Raw genomic sequence first — 5,586 nt, 5'->3', positions numbered from 1 at the left:
CTCGGCTTTGCTTCTCTTTGTACTCTTTAAGAGTTTGCAAGCCCTGCCACATCCTACGAGGGTCGGAGCCAATGTATTACAATTCGTTCTTAGTCCTGTATTGACACTTTGCCTGTTTGGTGGCTTGTCGGATGGCATAGCGGGATTTTTTATAGTCCCATTCCTTGAAAGTGGCAGCTCTACCCTTTAACTCAGTGTAGATGTTTCCTGTACTCCATGGCTTCTGGTTAGGGTATGTACATACATAAACTGTGGGGATGACGCCAATGACTGATGTGGTGTAGTCCTCAAGAATCTTGGAACATATTCCAGTCTGTGCTAGCAAACCAGTCCTGTAGTTTAGCATATGCTTCATCTGACCATTTTTTTTATTGACCGAGTCCCTGGCGCTTCCTACTTTAATTTTTGCTTGTAAGCAGGAATCAGGAGGATAGAATTATGGTCAGATTTGCCAGGTGGAGGGCAAGGGGAGAGCTTTGTATGCGTATCTGTGTGTGGAGTAAAGGTGGTGTAGAGTTTTTTTCCCTCTGGTTGCACATTTAACATGCTGATAGAAATTTGTTAAAACGAATGTAATTTTCCCTGCATTAAAGTCCCCGGCCACTAGGAGCACCGCCTCTGCATGAGCGTTTTCCTATTTGCTTAATGGTGGTATACAGCTCATTGAGTTCGATCTTAGTGCCGGTCTATGGTGGTATATAGACAGCTAGAAAAAATACAGATGAAACTCTCTTGGTAGATAGTGTGGTCTACAGCACATATGTCAGAGTCAAGGCCCGCGGGCCACATCCGGCCCGCGAGAAGGTTTTTTACGGCCCCTGGGATGATCTTGATTTATTATTAGAACTGGCCCGCAGACCGCAGCAAGCCGGCAGCCCGCAGATCTTTTACACGCACCAATACTACATTTCCCACAATGCAACGGTGACGCACCGAGCAGTAGGCTGCTTCATTTCAATATTTATTGGCACAGCAGTTGTCAGCATCACAGTAAATTTAACTTTCAGATACCCATCAAAAATGGCAAAACGGAAGGTGGACACTGAGAACCGGGGGTTTCAAACAAGGTGGGAGTCGGAGTATTTGTTCACGGAGGTAGCTGGAAAACCTGTGTGTCTTCTGTGTGGAGAAAGTGTGGCGGTACTGAAAGAGTATAATCTGAGACGACATTATGAAACGAAACACGCGGACAACAACAAGAATATGGACCTGGAACAAAGGCTACAAAAGGCAGAGGAATTAAAACGAGGCCTCAAATCTCGACAGGCTCTGTTCAAAAAAGCCAAATCACAAGGCCAGGCTGCTGTCAAGGCCAGTTTTATTTTGGCAGAAGAGATCGCTAAATCAGCCCGGCCATTTACGGAGGGGGATTTCATCAAAAACTGCATGATTAAAGTTTGTGACGAAGTTTGCCCAGAAAAAAGGCAACTCTTTTTAAATGTGAGTCTGAGCAGAAACACCATTGCCGAGAGAGTAGACCAGTTGTCCATCAATCTAAAAGAGCAGCTTGTGAAAAAGGGAAAAGATTTCATTGCATATTCCTTGGCTGTGGATGAGAGCACCGACATTTCTGACATTGCCCAGTTGTCAATTTTCATCCGCGGAGTGGACTCCAGCCTAAGCGTGACAGAGGAGTTTTTGGCTTTACGTCCTATGCATGGCACAACTACGGGGCATGATTTGTATGAAGAGGTGTCAAGATGTGTAAATGAGATGGAGCTGCCTTGGGAAAAACTTGTGGGTTTGACAACCGACGGAGCACCTGCGATGTGTGGACACAGGAGCGGACTGGTGGAGAAGATACGGGAAAAGATGCAAGAGGAAAACGCGACAGGTGAGCTGACAGCTTATCATTGTATCATACACCAGGAAGCGTTGTGCGGTAAAGCCTTGAAAATGGAGCATGTAATGAGCATCATCACGCGCACAGTTAACTTTATCAGAGCCAAAGGTTTGAATCACCGCCAGTTCAAGGCATTTCTGACGGAGTTAGAAACGGAGCATGGTGATTTGCCTTATCACACAGAGGTGCGATGGCTAAGCCAGGGAAAGGTGCTTCAAAGATGTTTCGAGCTTCGTGAGGAGATTTGTCTGTTCTTGGACAGCAAAGGGAAAGACACAACACAACTCCGAGACGAAATGTTTCTGTGTGAAATGGCTTTTCTGTGTGACATTACGAGTCATCTGAATGCAATGAACTTGCAGCTGCAGGGTCGGGATCGTGTCATCTCTGATATGTACAGTACAGTGAAGGCATTTAAAACCAAACTGACTCTGTGGGAGACGCAGATGCGGAAAGAAAATTTGAGCCACTTTCCCAGCTGCCAGACCATGAAAGAGAAGCTCTCTACCAGTGCGTTCCCGAGCGCACAGTTGGCTGATAAAATAGGTATGCTTGCCGCTGACTTTCGACGCCGATTTGCTGACTTTGAAGCACAAAAAGCAGGTTGGAACTGCTCGGTAACCCATTTGCTGTTGACGTGGAAAGCTCACCACCAAACCTCCAAATGGAGTTGATTGACCTCCAATGCAATGATGCACTGAGGGCAAAATATGCGGCAGTGGGTGCTGCGGAGTTCGCCCGTTTCCTCCCCGACACAATGCCCCAGCTGCGCATCCAGGCTGCTCAAACGTTGTCTATGTTTGGCAGCACATACCTGTGTGAACAACTGTTTTCTTTGATGAACTTGAACAAAACATCACACAGAAGTCGACTTACTGCTGAACACCTCCACTCAATTCTGAGGATTTCCTCAGCTCAGAGCCTTACCCCGAACATTGATGAACTTGTGGAAAAGATGGGACACCACCAAGTATCACCCTCAACCTCAAACAAGTGAACATTACTGTGCAATCACATATTTAGAGTTTTTACTCAGTTCAAGTTTTAAAGTTAAAGTTTAATATTTGTTTTCACTGCATGTTACTTCTCCTTAAACAAAGTGTTGTTTTTGATTAATAGATTTTTGCACTTTATTTTATTGTATTTCAATCCAATTATATTTTTAAAATATTTCAGTTGAGTGGATGATAGAAAATTGCTATTATTGTTTTTTTCTTTGAAGTAAATTTAGCCCACTTTTGCTAAAATAGAAAATATAGGCTACTGATGGTGCCTTGAATACCGGTTTCTTTCATTTAATGTTCATGTTATGGGGATTTTTATATAAAGGAAATTTGTCTTTTGTGTCTGTTGAAAATTAAAGATTACTGACAGAGCCATAAGAAAATATTGCTTTATTTATCTGATCATATTGGAATATATTTGTTAGGTTTTCAGTAGGTTCAATTAGGTTCACTAGACTATATGCGTCATTTAAAAATGTTTCAATGAACATTCGAACAGTCCGGCCCTCGGCTTGTAGCTAAATTTTTTATTTGGCCCTCCGTCCATTTGACTTTGACACCCCTGGTCTACAGCTTATCATGAGATACTATACCTCAGGCAAGCAAAACCTCGAGACTTCCTTAGACATCGTGCACCAGCTGTTGTTTACAAATATACATAGACCGTCACCCTTTGTCTTACCAGAGGCAGCTGTTCTAGTGTATAACCCGCCAGCTGTATGTAATCCATGTCGTCGTTCAGCTTCGACTCGGTGAAACACAAGTTTTTACAGTTTTTAATGACAGTCCAATTCAAGGTGAGTAATTTCTGCTCTGATGTCTAGAAGCTCTTTTCGGTCTTTTCGGTCATAAGAGACGGTAGCAGCAACATTATGTACAAAAGAAGTTACAAACACTGCAACAAAAACAAACATAATAGCACTATTGGTTAAGAGCCAATAAAACGGCAGCCTTCCTCTCTGGCACCATCCACATGCATTTATGATGTTGAAGTTCAATAATGTAATACAATACTCAAAATATAATTCTGTAAATATTGAAAATATTGGGGATTTAAGATAGAGTTGGAGAGTTGGTGAAGTATTTAAGTATTTTATGATCTTGTTCTTTTCCCAACCATTTCTTTCACCTGAAGGTACTAATGAGCTACTATGGTGCATTCCATCTGGGGCTAAAGATGGTGAGTTCATAGTGGCCCTTTCCACCAGCGTCTGGTCTGGCTATAGGGGGTGGTGGGCTGAGGCTCTGCAGAGCACAAGTTGTTGTTCATCATGGACTGAAGGGTCACCCTGTGAGTATTTATATTTTAAGCTTGAAATTATTTGGACATGGGTTGTACACGACTCACTGGGGTTTATAATCTTTATTTATTTTTGATGTAGTGCTATGAAAATGTAATAATACACATACCGAACCTTATGTATGTTGCCTTGGTGGAGTCATTTACTGTTTCAATTTAATTGAATGCATGCAACCTATAATAATTTGATCTGAAGTTAATACCCTACTGTTATCACCCTAGACAGTTTACAATAGGAATTATTATTGGAGATGTCCTTCTCACCTAATATAAGGGATTTCTTCCATTGACGGAGAGGCGGACCAAAGCGCAGCGTGGTTGTTTTGATTCATGTTTTAATAAATCACTTCACATGAACCAACTAACAAACTAACAAAAACAAGAAACGTGAAAACCCAAAACAGCCCTATCTGGTGCAAAGACAGAGACAGGAACAATCACCCACAAACACACAGTGAAACCCAGGCTACCTAAGTATGTTTCTCAATCAGAGACAACTAATGACACCTGCCTCTGATTGAGAACCATACTAGGCTGAAACATAGAAATACCCAAATCATAGAAAAACAAACATAGTACTTGGACGATAGTTGGAGATTTATCCAGGGTTTTGGCCAGGTGGCGGCTCCCATTACCTCACTTCTGAAGGGGGGTCCCATACGGTTGCAGTGGTCGGCTGAGGCGGACAGGGCTTTTGGGCAGCTAAGAGCTCTGTTTACTTTGGCTCCCGTGCTGGTCCTTCCGGATCACACTTTGGCGTTCATAGTGGAGGTGGACACGTCCAAGGCTGGGATAGGGACCGTGCTCTCACAGCGCTCAGGTATGCAACCAAAACTCCGCCCCCGTACTTTCTTCTCGAAGAAGCTCAGCCCGGCGGAGCGTAACTATGATGTGGGACACGGGAGCTGTTGGCTGTGTTTAAAGCGTTGAAGGCACGGAGACATTGGCTTGAGGGGCTAAACACCCTTTCCTCATCTGGACTGACCACCGCAACCTGGAGTACATTCGGGCAGCGAGGAGACTGAATCCTCGTCAGGCAAGGTGGGCCATGTTCTTTACCCCAATTGTGTTTACCCTGTCCTATAGACCAGGTTCCCAGAATACGAAGGCAGATGCACTGTCCCGGCTATATGACACAGAGGAGCGGCCCATGGATCAGACTCCCATACTCCCGGCCTCTTGCCTGGTAGCGCCGGTCATGTGGGAGCTGGACGCGGACATTGAGCAGGTGTTGCATAAAGAGCCTGCTCCCCTCCAGTGTGCGGTCGGGCGTATGTACGTTCCGTTTGCTATCCATTACCAGTTAATCTATTGGGCCCACACGTCACCCTCCTCTGGTCATCCGGGGATCGGTGGGACGGTGCGCTGTCTGACTCGGAAGTACTGGTGGCCCACCTTGGCTAAGGACGTGAGGATCTCTGTTTCCTCCTGCTCGGTGT

The 5,586-nt window shown here is 44.5% G+C and overlaps 1 pseudogene; it reads left to right on the top strand.

Annotated features, from left to right (window-relative positions):
- Positions 1 to 1,020: 1,020 nt before the first annotated feature.
- LOC124035129 lies at positions 1,021 to 2,840 on the top strand (annotated as a pseudogene).
- Positions 2,841 to 5,586: the final 2,746 nt, after the last annotated feature.

This window comes from Oncorhynchus gorbuscha, linkage group LG05 (genome assembly GCF_021184085.1).
Source record: "Oncorhynchus gorbuscha isolate QuinsamMale2020 ecotype Even-year linkage group LG05, OgorEven_v1.0, whole genome shotgun sequence".
Classification (NCBI taxonomy): domain Eukaryota; kingdom Metazoa; phylum Chordata; class Actinopteri; order Salmoniformes; family Salmonidae; genus Oncorhynchus; species Oncorhynchus gorbuscha.
This window is presented reverse-complemented; position numbering and strand designations above follow the sequence as displayed.